Raw genomic sequence first — 15,492 nt, 5'->3', positions numbered from 1 at the left:
CCTTGGAAAACCCTAGACAGCTCGAGTGTGGATGTTGGCTCACCCCAGCCCAGCCCATTCCTCTGCAGGCTCTGCAAGCCTGGTAGAGCACATTTTGTTTGCCGTCTGTTAATATTCAATTCTGCTGTAGAATCAAAGAAAGCAAATGGAAATGGTAAAAGCTGAAGATGCAAGTATAGAAAATATTTACAGTATAGATACAGTATAGATACAGATAAGCATGTGCTGTGAAAACAAGGCAAAGCTCCTGAGATGCCCTAGCTACGCATCAGTACTTAAAAATGAGAGTGTGTAAACATACATCTGAGCCTGTGTGTGAATGAATGTATGCGTGCCCAAGTACTAAGAGAAGAGATTCTGATAATTCCTTACTCTAAACAGATACGATGTATCAAGGCACTAAGTATTCATCAGGTCTTATATTTTTTTGGAGGGGGCCCACTGGGTGGTGTTCAAATGCTACTGAACGCCATGAAGAGTGCTTTGGGTGGGTGGGTGATTGGGGTCACATTTGGCAATGTTTGGGGCAACATGTGGTACTGGGGATTTGCCTGAAGTGTGTGCTTCAGTCACCTGAGCCATCCTTGATAATTTAAAACCTTGATTTTTTTTTTTAGCTGACTTGAACTAAGGATGGACACGAGCCCATGTGCTGCCTGTGCCCATGTGTTGCTTCTGAGAACGTGTGGTGCCTGAGCACAGGTGTAGCCCGTGCTCTCTTCTCTTGAGAAGTGGACTTTCATATCTGATGCTGGGATGTGTACTGGGGCTCCCTCTCCACCCTGGAGAAGCCCATGTTCTCTCTTGAGTGAGTTATTCTCTCTCTCTCTCTCTCTCTCTCTCTCTCTCTCTCTCTCTCACACACACACACACACACACACACACACACACTTTCAAATGAAACCTGCTTTACTTTAAAAAAAAAACTTGAGAGTTTTGAGATATAACAATTATCACAAATTCACTTTAACTTATCTATTTTTTATTTTTATAATTCCACTGTCATCCCATTATAAGAAGCAATCACTTGATCACTTGACTTCCCGTTAATTGTCAATTTGCTTGAGCGAGCGCCAGTAACGTCTCCAAAAAAGCAATATAAAGCAAATATATTCCTGCTAAGGGGGCAGGCCATGGATGTGGGCTGGAAGCTAAACACGGTGGTGGTGGAAGGTTACACTGGCAATGGGACTGGCTTTGGGACACTGAATGCCCAGAACAACTCTACTGTTAACAACTCTGTAATTCACAAATTTAAAATTTTAAATTAAATTAAATTACATAAATAAACACTAAAAAAATCCCTAAAAGAAGAAAATAAAAGTAAGCAGGTACACCTAATTTTGTCCAATACCCACCAGTACCATACAAACAACAACTTTAAACCAAATGGCTGCTGCAAAATTTATTAATCATCTTCTTCTTCTTCTTCTTCTTCTTCTTCTTCTTCTTCTTCTTCTTCTTCTTTTTTCTTCTTCTTCTTTTTCCTCCTCCTCTTCCTCCTCCTCTTTCTCTTCCTCATTCTTCTTCTGTAAACACCATGGTTTACAAATTGTTCACAATACAGTTGTCACGGGCCTTCAGTGCTCCAACAATTCCACCTGAGCTTTCTCAGCAGACAACACAATAATGAAAAACCTTGAGGTTTTCAGTCAAACACATTTCCCTATCCTATGTGTGTTCTAAGAGACATGATGAAACCTGCAGCGGCTCAGCAGATAAACTGGCAGCATGTCTAGAGGCCAAACGTTCTCATCAGATAGACCGGGGACACTTTCTCTGAGTGGGATTCTTTGCGCAAACCTCCGCACTGGTCCTCTGCGTCAACGGGAATGGTGGGTGCAGAGAGAACAGATGCATGACCAGACAGGACTCCTGAGTGCCGCCCTGCTAAGCCCATTAACTCCCTCTGCTTCACTCCTCTTTCTCCCCGAGTGCTTTAAACGTCCTTAATCAACTGTACTTGCAGCAGTTTAATTGGGCGGCTGAGACTTTCTGTGCTGTGACCTTTGGGGCCACTTGGCTGATGGTGTCCAGTTGGCGATGAATATGGGATGAATTCCAACTAAGTTCACAGGAAAATGAGGTCATTCAGCAGAAATACTCTCTTAAATGCAAGTGCCATTTAAAAGATAAAGTACCACAGGGGCTGGAGAGATAGACTTGCACTGAGCTCTCGTTTCATGGGCCAAGAAACACTAGGAGGCACCTTCAGGTCTCTGGAGCACTGCTCGGGAGCTTGCCCCACTGTCCCCCGAAGGAAAATACTCCTGCATCAGGAGACCATGAAAGATGGACTCATTTTCTAGAGTAGAGAAGGCAATGAACACGATTAAATCTACAGGGAAAATAAAAAAATAACAAAAAATCCTAAGTCCCTAGGCCACTGTGGTGATAGTAATGGCTGGGACTAACGTGGGTATGTGGCAAAAACATTTGAAGCAGCAAATGTTAAACCCCAGAGGTTTTTCTGACAACAGGCCTCCAATCTGCTTGGGGAACACGAAAAAGAACATTATGATCAAACAGCAGAGCCTCTGAGAAACCCAAAAATGCCCATGTGTGGGGCTGGAGCAATAGCACGGCAGGTAGGGAGTTTGCCTTGAGCGCAGCCGACCTAGGTTCGATTCCCAGCATCCCATATGGTCCCCCAAGTACCGCCAGGAGTAATTCCTGAGTGCATGAACCAGGAGTAACTCCTGTGCATCGCCCGCCAGGTGTGACCCAAAAAGCAAAAACAAACAAACAAACAAAAAACAAAAATGCCCATGTGGGCCACAAAAATGGGAATTTTACATAAGGTCAGTCTTAAAACAGATAAAGAATTTCATCAAATCCTTAAAAGAGAACAAACAAACTGACAAAACCCCAAATTAAAAATGTTCTTAAATTATAGGGCATAGTGATATCATCAGAGGGAAGAGAAGAGGGAGATTGAGGAGAACAGAAATGTGACTTTTGGTGGTGATAATAATGCAGTTCACTAGGGTCAGAGAGGTAGCATAGTGGGTAGGGCATTTGGCTCGCATGTAATCAACCCAGTTTCAATCTCCACAAGGATAATTCCTGAGTGTAGAGCCAGTACTATCTCATGAGAATTGCTGGGTATGACCCAAAAACAAAAACACAAAATGCAGTGTACTACCACCTCTCTCATGGTATTGCTGTATACATGTTATAACATATATGTCATAAATCACTGTAGAGTAGACATTTTCAGCTTTTCCCATTAAGCTTGAGGTTAGCAGTGGTTTGTTGTATTCTCTTTGTTGTTGTTGTTGTTTTTGTTTTAGGGCCACACTCAGCAACGCTCAGAGATTACTCCTAGGTCTTTGCTCAGGGATAACTCCTAGTGGGATTTGAGGGGCCATAGGGGATTCTGAGGACTGAATGTGGATCAACCACTTGCAAGTCAAGAGCCCTACCCTCTGTACTATCACTGGTCCCTGTTCTGTTCTAATTTTGTTGAGGGTTTTCACAACACGAGTGTGTATTGAATCTTGTCAAATGCTTTCTCTGCATCTACGGATATGATCACAAAGTTTTTGTCTTTCTTTTCATTAATGTTGTGTGTCATGTTTAATTGATTTGCATATATTGAACATTTCTTGCATCCCTGGGATGAATCTTACTTGATCATGCATGGTATATGATGCATTTAACGAGCTGTACCTGATTCACTAGATTTTATTGAAGATCTTTACGTCCATGTTCATCAGAAATATTGGTCACAAGTTTTCTTTCTTTCATTTTTGAGGGCGGGGGTTTGAGCTGTGCTCAGGGCTTACTTCTAGCTCTGTACTCAGAAAGCACTGCTGGCAGTGCTCAAGGGGCCATCTGGAGTTTTAAGGATTGCGCCTGGGTTAGTCATAGACAAGGCAAATGCCCTACCCACTGAACTTACCAGCTCTCCTCACCTTAAGTTTTCTTTTAGTAGTGACATTTCTATCATTATCAAAATAGTCATGGTTTCATGAAACTGGGAAGATTCTTATTTCTATCATTTTCTACAAGAACTTGAGAAGAATGGATAATAGGTCCTCTTTGATGGTTTGGAAGAACACTCTAGTGAACCCATCTGGACTTGGCTATTTGTTTGATTTTATTATTATCATTATTTTTATTATAGTTTAGGTAACATGGTTAAAACAATGTCAACGTTTTTTCGTTCTGATATACAAAGTTTCTGCATCACCACCAAAGTGCACAGACCCTCTACCATTGTCTTTTTTTAAAAAAAGTTATAATTTAGGCCATATGTTCACAATAGTGTTGACATTTATGGTTTTGATATATCCAGTTACCTCAGCTCACCATCTCCAATGTGAAGCAAGATAGTTTTTTTTTCCCTTTATTTTATTTTATTTTTTTTACAGTTGTAAATTTATAATTTTTTGTGCTTTGGTTTCAATTATACAATGATCAGATACCCATCCCTCCACCAGTGCCCATTTTCCACCACCATGGATAATATCCCTCCCACCCCCATCCCCCCATCCCCCCTGTCTCTGTGGCAGGGCAATCCCCTGTGTTCTCTCTCTCCTTTTGGGTGTTGTGGTCTGCAAAAGAGGCATTGAGTGGCAAACATGTTCAGTCCATAGTCTACTTTCGACATGCATCTCCCCTCCTGGGAGGATCCTCCAAACATCCTTTATTTGGTGCTCCCTTCTCTATCTGAACTGCCCTTTCCTCTAGGATACCCGGCTGGCCTCTAAGTTATGGAGTAATCCTCCTGGTGCTGATCTCAGCTATTCTTGGGTATTAATCTCATACTTTGTTACTTTATATCCCCCAGATGAATGCAATCTTTCTATGTCTATCCCTCTCTTTCTGACTCATTTCGCTTAGCATGATACTTTCCATATTGTACCACTTGTATGTAAATTTCATGACTTCATCTTTTCTAAGAGCTACATAGTACTCCATTGTGTAGATGTACCAAAGTTTCTTTAACTAGTCATCTGTTCTTGGGCATTCAGGTTTCTTCCAGTTTCTGGCTATTGTAAAGAGTGCTGCAATGAACAAACAAGTGCAGATGTCACTTCAACTATACATTTTTGCCTCTCTGGGATATATTCCCAGGAGTGGTATTGCTGGGTCAAATGGGAGCTCAATTTCTAATTTTTTGAGAATCGTCCATACTGTTTTCCAGAAGGGCTGAACCAGTGGACATTCCCACCAACAGTGAAGGAGTGTCCCTTTCTCGCCACATCCACGCCAGCATTGGTTGCTTTTGTTCTTTTGAATGTGGGCCAGTCTCTGAGGTGTGAGATGGTATCTCATTGTTGTTTTGATCTGCATCTCCCTGATGATTAATGATGTAGAGCATTTTCTCATGTGCTTTTTTGCCATTCGGATTTCTTCTTTGAGAAAGTTTCTGTTCATTTCATTGCCCCATTTTTGGATGGGGTTGGATGTTTTCTTCTTGTGGAGTTTAACCAGTATTTTGTATATCCTGGATATCAACCCCTTGTCAGATGTGTATTCGGTGAATATCCTTTCCCATTCTGTAGACTGTCTTTGTATTTTGGTCACTGTTTCTTTGGAGGTGCAGAAGCTTCTTAGTTTAAGATAGTCCCATTTATCTATCTCTGTTCTCACTGAAGCAAGATAGTTTTAATTGAAATTTACATTAGAAAGATGTGAGGAGAAAGAGAGGAAGTACATGTTCAAAAGAGAACATGAGTTTTTCCAGAGTGGAAAAAGCAAGAAAATAGACATAGAAACAGACAAGCAAGATATCCTAGATAGCAGTTGGTTGGTTAAAATTTTCTATTTCCTCCTAACTCCATTTTGGGTGGTTGTAAGACTCTAGAAATGTATCCATTCTTGGGCCAGAGTGATAGTACATTGGGTAGGGCATTTTCCTTGCACGTGACTGGCCTGGGTTCCATCCCAGGCATTTTTTATGGTCCCCTGAACCCACCAAGCGTGATCCCTGAGCACAGCGCCAGGAGTAAGTCCTGAGCACTGCTGGATGTGCCCCCTGCCCCTGAAAAAGAAATTTATCCATTCCTCCCCGATTCTCTTCTAATTTAGTAACGTTGTTATTCATAGTAATCTCATATGGCCCTCCCGTTGATCGTCGATTTGCTCGAGCGGGCCCAGTAACGTCTCCATTGGAGACTTTGTTGTTACTGTGTCTGGCATATCGAATACTCTCGGTAGCTTGCCGGGCTCTCCGAGAGGGGCGGAGGAATCGAACTCGGGTCGGCCATGTTGGCCGCGTGTAAGGCGAACACCCTACCCGCTGTGCTATCGCTCCAGCGATATGATCATTGGTATTTTTCCCTTTTCATTTCTGATCCAATTAATCAGATTTCATTCTCTCTCTCTCTCTCTCTCTCTCTCTCATGAGTCTAGCGGGGGTTGTTAAACTTATTAACTCTTTTTTTTTCTTTTTGGGTTACACTCGGAGATGCTCAGGTGTTACCCTGGCTCTGCACTCAGGAATTACTCCTGGCGGTGCTCAAGGACCATATGAGAATCAAAACCAGGTCAGCCGCACGCCAGGCAAACGCCTACCTGCTGTACTATAGCTCCAGGTCTGAATTCATTAATTCTTAAAAAAATAATAATAAAATAGCTCCTGGCTTCATTGATCTTTTGTGTTTTGATGTTGACATTGTTGATATCTGCTCAGGTTTGTATTTTTTCCCTCCTACTTACTTTGAGCTCTCTTTGCTGTTCTTTGTCTAGTTTCTTAAGATGTGAGATTAGAAAGTCTGTTTTCTTTCCTTTTTTGGGGGGGGGTCACACCTGGCGATGCAAGGGGTTACTCCTGGTGGAGTAAGGCAGGTGGTTACCCCTGGCGATGTAACCCATGGCGATGCAAGGGGTTACTCCTGGCGGTGCTCAGGGGACTATATGGGATGCTGGGAATTGAACCCGGGTCGGTCGTGTGCAAGGCAAATGCCCTACCCGCTGTGCTATCTCTCCAGCCCCCGAAAGTCTGTTTTCTTATAAAACAGAAAAGAGAACTTTGGTGATCTTTTATACAGCTCAAACCAAGGGTTAATTTATATACCTCAAAAAGTTGGTCTTTGCTGTGGTGCTGGGAGTCAGGGAACTGCCTTTCACATAAGAAATATTGTCCTACCATTCAGCCACATCTCTGGTCTACAAGGAGTTACTCTGCTGAGAAATTTGCCCTCTCATAATCAGTGTAACTTTGCATGGATTTCTTGAATCTTTTTCAACAAAATCTTTCATTACTAAAAAGGCAAAATTATTTGATACTATACTTATTTAAATCTCTGAATCTGGCACTAACAATTTCAACTCCTGATGTGATTATATCTTTATAATTCTCCTTTGACATTTCTTCTCCCTAATCTAGTTCATAACTAAATCAAAACTGGCAAAGTGAAAATGGAACACACTTGATTATGTTGTACGAAGTGGTGCCGACGCTCATGCTTCAGTGATCATTTGCTCTCCAAGTTGGCCAAAATCACTTGAGATAAAGCTGTTAGGGGTGAAGGTTTGTTCTTAGATCCAAAATATCTTGTAAATTGTTACTCTACAACTAATACATAATACCGTATCAGAGAAATCATAGCCCCTTCACTGACCAAAGGCACACCTAGATAAGAAACACCTAGGTGTTCCTTCTCATTAAATACAACAGACTAAACAGATAATTCAAGGAACTTCAGAAACTATAGATCAGAAACTGAGTTTTCGTGAAGTGGTAAAAGACACCCCTTCCCTCTCAGATGGGAGCAAGTGCCAAACAGATTTCTCCTGCTCTGCTTACACACAGCAGACAGCTGTTGGCTTTAGAGCAGCAAAGTTTTAGCAAACATTCTGAACATCTCAATCTTATTCCTAAGGCCATATTATTAAATCAACATGAAATTAGCTTCAGAAGAATCTACTGATAATATATATATATGTCCAACAAGGGGTTGCTGTTAAAAAAAAACCCGATAAAGTACTCATATACCACGTTGCTAAAAGAAAGCAACTTAACCCAAAAATGGGCAAAAAGTCTCAAAGATACTTCTCCAGAGAAGGTATATAGTCAATGGGAACATAAGATAATGTTCAATATCACTTATTACCAGGGAAACAGAAAAAAAGCCCCACAATGAAGTAACACTTCACAATGGTGAGAATGATGCATATCAGAAAGGTCAGAAAAAAACAAGTGCAGCCCTTCCACTGAGGTGGGGTGGGAGGTGCCGTGGGGGTGGTGTGAGGGATACTGGGATCATTGGTGGTGGAAAATGGGAACTAGTGGAGGGATGGGTACTCGATCATTGTATGACTGAAATGCAAGCACAAAAGTCAGGAAGTATGTAACTGTACCTCATGGTGATTCACTAATAAACAAATAAATTTTTAAAAATAAAAGTTGTACACAGTCAAAAAAAGAAAAAAACAAATGCAGTGAGGAACATGGGGACAAAAAAAGAATGTAAAATTATACAGCATCTCTGGAAGATAATAAGGAAACTCCTTAAAACAACTAAAATGGGGTTAGAGAGATAAAACCACAAATAGGGCACTCATCTTGTATAATACAGCAAGGAGGCCTGGTCTGGGCTCTATCCCTGGCACTCCACATGACCTTTGGAGTCCCACCAGGAGTGATCCCTGAGTCGCAGCCAAGAATAACCTCTGAGCACTGCTGGGTGTGCTCCCCTAATTAAACTGAGGCCAGAGAAACAGTATAAGGCTCTGACCTTGCATCCCACACAGCCCAGATGAAATCCCAGACACCATGCAGGATTCCCTGAGCACCACCAGGGCATATTTTTGAACATAGAGCCATAAATAGCCTCTGAACATGGCTGGGAATAAATGTATATTTTTATATAAATGCAACAACACTATTCCTAGGCATTGGTCCAAAGGACATAAAACCACTAATTAAAAAAGCCATCTACAACCTTATGATTACAGCCTCTTTATGCACACCAGTCAAAATGCGGAATCAACTCAAAATGCTCTTTGACAGTTAATGGATAAAGATGCTGTGGTCTGCACACTTAATACTTTGCCATTCAAAAAGATTCAGTCTGGCTGAGGTTGTAGCTCAGCTACATAGCACTTGCCTTGCTTGTTTGAGGCCCTGGATTTGATCCCAGCTGTGCAAAGAAAAATTAATAAGTTACCTTTAAAAGATGAAATCATGACTTTGGGGGCAAAATGGATCGAACATGAGGTGTCTGTGCTAAAAGTGGGATAAGTAAGAAAGAGAAGGACAGTGGGTGACTTCCTTCGAGTGGAATCAAATCACTCAATCTGGACTCAAACAACAAACTGAGGCTGAGATGCAGCTTTGTTTGTGTTTACCTGCTAGAGATGGTGGTTTCCAGTTTATTTAGCTGAAACTCTGGCAAGTTATTTAATCTCCAATATTGTCATTTAATTTATGGCTGTCCATGGAAAATTAAATACTCAAAAGCATACTGAGAACAATGATGATGTCCTGATGAGATGTTTGAGAATAAATACAACAGTAACATATTCCTGTGACCTGCTCTATGATTCTACTGTCAACCCCAAATACAGAGTCTTGGATTTCATCAAGAATTAAGTAGTAATTTCAGGGGAAGGAGAGGAGGTGATTGGTTTTAGTTTGGTGTGACTCACGGAAAGCCACAGCCCTTAGTTTCATTTGGTCATCCAGAAGGTCAAATATTTCTATGCATCTCATCTGCATACTGGATTCCCCAGTAACCTGGGTGTGGGACAGCATGAAAACCTCAGAGCTCTTCCCTGGCCTCACAGACTAGCAGTAATTAGGTGTTGATCCTGAGCATCACCACAAAACTCACAGACATCAGTGAATTTAGAAATCATTCTAGGACTTCAGACTAGGAAAAGAAAGAAGACTTCTCAATCTCAAATATTAAAATTGGACATGTGACTCTTACATGTCTCCTAATTAATTTCCCTAATCAAACAGCTGTACTTGTAGCACTTTTAATGACTTGCTTTAAAAATGCATGTTTTGGGGGGTCAGAGAGATAACTCAGTGGTCAGGGCAGTTATCTTGCACCTGGACAACCTGGGTTCAATCCCCACCAGGAGTGATCCTTTAGCGTACAGCCAAGAATAAGCCCTGAGCATAGCCAGGAGTGGCCCCAAACAACAACAAAAAGCATGTACTTGAGGCCAGGGACATAGCTCAGTACTACAGTACTTGTCTTGCACTTGGGAGGTCCTGAGTTAGATCCCTGGTACCACAAAAACAAACAAAACAAACATGAGTAATCTCATATTTTATTTTATAAACAGTGAAGTTATAGTTCTCTGAGGGTATAAAATGCCTATAGACCAGGAGATGGCAGGTATTTGCGGGGTTGTGAATATGGAATGTCACAGGCCTGAAATAAATCAAGAGTCTAGCAAATGTTCTATTTCATAGTGCTCCGTAACCCCAAATGCCTCATCTTTGTGGGTTTTTTTTTTTGCCTTTTGGGTCACACCTGGCGATGCACAGGGGTTACTCCTGGCTCTGCACGCAAGAATTACCCCCGGTGCTGTTCAGGGGACTATATGGGATGCTGGGAGTCGAACCCGGGTTGGCCATGTGCAAGGCAAATGCTGTGCTATTGCTCCAGCACCAAATGCCTCAACTTTGAAGAGGTTAAAAAGGAATTTGCATGCAGTGTATAATATCCTCAAGTTTTCCCTTTTCTTTTCCTCTTTATGTGATTTATTAATTATGCCCTGCAAAACTATGACACTATTTCCCCTTTGTCCTGAACTACAGACGTTTCCTTTTTCCTAGGAAAAAAACAATGCCTCCCCACACAGAGTGGGTAATTTGCATCAGCAAATGTTGTCCAGAACATATACACCAATATTATTCATGACATACACACCAACATCACCTATGAAATACATACCAATACCATCCATGACATGTGTACAGTGTCATGACAAATGTCAGAGAAACTCAGAATTAATAGGATTAAATTGACAATTTAATTGCCAGTTAACAGGATTAAAAGCCAAAAAGTTCCATATCTTCCCCATCTCAATTTTGTTGAACTAGCAGCTGGAGCGATAGCACAGCGGGTAGGGCGTTCGCCTTACAAGCGGCCAACATGGCTGACCCGAGTACAATTCCTCCGCCCCTCTCGGAGAGCCCGGCAAGCTACCGAGAGTATTCGATATGCCAGACACAGTAACAACAAAGTCTCCAATGGAGACGTTACTGGGCCCGCTCGAGCAAATCGACGATCAACAGGAGGGCCTTTACCTTTTACCTTTCAGACTTTCTAATTTAGAGATGCATAAGTACCAAGTGACTTCAGATGAGATGATACTTATGGAAATAGTCTATAGGACTATAGGAAATAGTCTGTAGTCATGATGTTGAATTATCAATAAATTTCATTGCTTAATGTAAACCCAGTATCTCAGATAGAGCTACTCGGCTAGGGGGTTTAACAAAGGGACGTTGATAGAGCACTGGTTTGTGAATCAATGCAGCAATAGTCCAAAATGGGAATATTATCTCTCACTACACACTGGCAAACTTGAAGTAATCAATCATTTGAAAATGTGTGATCTGCATGAAAGAAACTTCATTTTGAGAATGAAAATGCTATAGAAATATACTTACCAGTTTTAACCAAATCTATGAGCCAATAGTCTCTTATTATTTTTCTTCACACGTACCATTAGAAATTAAAGCACAGAGGGCCAGAGAGATAGTACAGTGGGTAGGGTGCTTGCCTTGTAGCTGACCAGAGTTTGATTTTTGGTACCACATGTGGTTCCCTGAGCCTGTGCAAATTCCATCAAAGTTGAGGCATTTGGTGCTGGAGCAATAGCACAGCACCCTGAGCCTGACTAGGAGTGATCCCTAAACACCATTGGGAGTGGACCCCCAAAATATATATTAGAAAATATGGAACTTCCTCAGGAGCCTAATGACAAGAACTACTAGATGATACTGTCACTGTCACTGTCCTCCTGTTGTTCTCCATTTTGAGACTTGTTGTTACTGTGTTTCACATATCTAATACGTCGCGGGTAGCTTACTAGATGATACTAGATGATACAGCAATCATAAAACAGGGCTGGATGGATAGTACAGTGGTTAATGCATTTGCCTTGCATGTAACCAACCTGAGTTCAGTCTTTGGCATAGTATATGGTCCTCTGAGCCCCACCAGGAATGGTCCCTAAATGCAGAGTAGGGAGTAAGTCTTAGCAATGCTGAGTGTGACCCTTCTCCCAAATTTATTAATATACCTTGGTTTGGGAGCAACACCTGTCAGTGCTCAGGGATTACTCCTGGATCTGTGCTCTGGGATCACTTCTGATGGGGCTTGGGGGACCATATGGGGTGCTGGGGATTGAACCCAGGTCAGTCATGTACAAGACAGGTGCCCTCCATGCTGGCCCAATCCTTTAACAAAACAAAACAACTTACTAATCTCATGAGAACAGTAAGTTAGAAAACCAACACACACACACACACACACACACACACACACACACACAGAGTGTGTGTGTGTGTGTGTGTGTGTGTGAGAGAGAGAGAGACAGACAGACAGACAGACAGACAGACAGAGACAGAGAGCCTGACTTTGTTTTCACAAATCTCTATTTCATTTGGTAACTTGTAGTTCAGAACATTTTTTCATTACGATATGAAGTGGACGGATGGAGCACCCCCAGGAGAACCAGTTTATGCAACGGGCTGTTTTATTTATTTTTTAATTTTATTTATTTTTAAATAAACATTTTATTTGGAGGATTTTTAAGGTGTGGAGGGGGAGAGAGTGAGAGAGAGTAATGTACTCAAGAGAGAACACGGGCTTCTCCAAGGGCGGTGAGAGCCTCTACACACATACCAGCATCAGACATGAAAGCATGAAAGTACACATCTCAAGAGGGGAGATGCGGGCGACACATGTGCTCAGCCGCTACGTGTGCTCAGTCGCATGGGCGCAAGCAGCACGTGGGCTCCGGCAGCATATGCGCCTGTAATGGGCTGTTTTAAATCTCACCCACCAAAAAGGGATCCAGCAAAGACGGGAGACAGGTAATGGGATAGCCGAGGGGCGGGGGGTCGGGACGGACATCAGCAGATGAATGGGAGCCCCCAGCCAGGCAATCCCTCCCCCATGCCCAGACAGAAGACAAGACAGCTGGGATGGCCCCAACGTGCACATACTCAGAGACTGAGAAGCCAAGGGGACAGGGCGCTGCTGGGGAAGCCCAGGAACAGGGCACAGGGCAGCAGCACCAGCAAGGGGACACAGGTGACAGGACCCCAGCTGTAGGCCTCAGATCAGGAACGTATGCATTGGACAGAGATGGGCACAGGGACAGGCCTGGACATCGGAGGACACTGAAGGTGACAGGGAGGCACAGACAAGGCCACTAATCTGGACCAGCCATTAAGGAACAGGACAAGCGATGTCCCACACAGGTGTGAGGAGAGGCCTGGACACTGGGGGTACCCCAAACCCATCTGCTTAAGCTGCACAACACATTTCTGAATCTTAAGCTTCTGAGTTTTGCCCACAAATCTTTTGTACAAGTGAGTTCAGGAGTAAACCCACTTTTGCATGAACAGTATTACCAGCAAAATGAAGATAGCAAAACGTGATTCAAGAACGGTTTCTAAGTGTAGAGAAAGGAGATTTTAACACATTGGACTTCTGAAAAGCTTGCTGGCTCCCCTCCCAAAGGCTGAGAGGAACAGGAGAAAAGGCGCGTTTATCATATGGAAACTAACATAAATAGCGGCAAGATGGTGGTTAAAGTCTGTGACCTACACGCATGATTTAGTTAGTGGAAAGAAGGGTTTCATGGGGAGGACAGATTGTTTCTTCAGGAAAAACAAATGGCTTTTAAGGAGAACAAGCCAGGGATAAGGACGTTTGTGATAATATTTGTTTAAGCAGGTGCAAATTTCTTTTGTTTATTTTTCCTTCTTCTTGGTTGTGGAACTCCATGCCGAGGGACTGGAGACAGCTTTATTGTCACAAGTTTCTGCTTTGATAAGAAAGACAAGCGCTGGGCTAGAGAGTATACAGCGGGTAGGTTGATTGTCTGGCTCATGGTCAATCAGGGTTCAATCCTTGCCATTTCAAAAGGTCCCCTGAGCAACGCCAGAAGTAATTTCGGAGTCCATAACCAGGGGTAACTCCTGAGCATTGCCAGGTGTGGCCCCAGAACAAAATTAAAAAAAAAAAAAGACAAGGTCTAGAAACTTCTTTCTTTACAAATGTTCTCCACTGGAAGTAACCATGCAGGTTTTGAGCTCCCAAGTGGATCCACAACCTCCCCCCCACCCCACAGAATGCTGTAGTCACAGGTGGAGGCTGTGCACACCTGGGGTGAATGTGTGTGTGTGTGTACAGGACAGGGGCCAGAGGGAACTGGTAGGTCAGCTGGGCTGGTCAGTGAGGGAGAAAAAATCAGTATTGGACTGAATTGTGTCTCCGCAGATTCCTAGGTCCAAGGCCTCTCTCCTCATGGAACTTGAAGTCTGGAAGGGGGTAGTTAAGGGTCACTGAGGTCAGAATGATGGGGCTTCATCCAGGCTGATCTCTCAGAAGAAGAGACAAGATTCCGAGGAGGTGGTCTCTCTGAGGACAGGCAGTGCCTGACATGGCAGGAGAGGACCCTCTCTAAGTCACAGAGAGACCATCCTGCCCACACCCCCATCTCACACTCCCATCCTGTGCTGGCTGGCATATTTGTTATGGGGGCCTGAGCTGAATGCTTTCCTCATTTGCTCTGTAAGACCCTTTCACTCCAGAGAATGGTTGACCAGAGACTGAAATTCCAGTCCACTGATAAAACACAGAAAGGAAAAGGCAGAACCAATGCCAACCAACACTCAAGAATGTAGTTTTCTGAGACTGAGTGTGTATCCTTGCATTCTGGTAACGAGTTATTGGCTTAGGTTGAAAAATTAGGTATTTTAGAGAGAAATCCAATGTGGAGTCTAGAGAAGATTTAAAAAGAGAATAATGGAACACTGAAACGAAACTCAAGGAAATTCAGGGAGGCTGCTATTTCGATTTTTAGTTTGGTACTAGAGCAAGTGCAAGACTTCACATCTTTCTTGAAATGTGCTGTGCCCATTTGTGGTCGCTCCAGCTAAAGTAATGTTTCTGGCATTTTTTCCCTTTTTTTGAGGCCATATGAGGGATAGCGACAGGCTAGGTAACCACCTTAGCTTAGGCCTGTCTCTTATGAATGCTTTTGTTCTGGGGTCACATCTGTACTACTCAGAAGATACTTTCAAGTCAACGGTGTCACTGTCACAGTCACGGTCCTCCCGTTGTTCATCGATTTGCTCGAGCGGGCCCAGTAACATCTCCCTTGGAGACTTTGTTGTTACTGTGTTTGGCATATCGAATACATCACGGGGAGCTTGCCAGGTCTGCCGTGCGGGCAAGATACTCTCAGTAGCTTGCCAGGCTCTCTGAGAGGGGAGGAGGAATTGAACTCAGGTCGGCATGTTGGCTGCGTGCAAGGCAAACGCCCTACCGCTGTGCT

Source organism: Sorex fumeus, unplaced genomic scaffold, assembly GCF_029834395.1.
Source record: "Sorex fumeus unplaced genomic scaffold, SorFum_2.1 ptg000063l, whole genome shotgun sequence".
In the NCBI taxonomy this organism is placed as follows: domain Eukaryota; kingdom Metazoa; phylum Chordata; class Mammalia; order Eulipotyphla; family Soricidae; genus Sorex; species Sorex fumeus.
Note: the sequence above shows the minus strand (reverse complement) of the source record.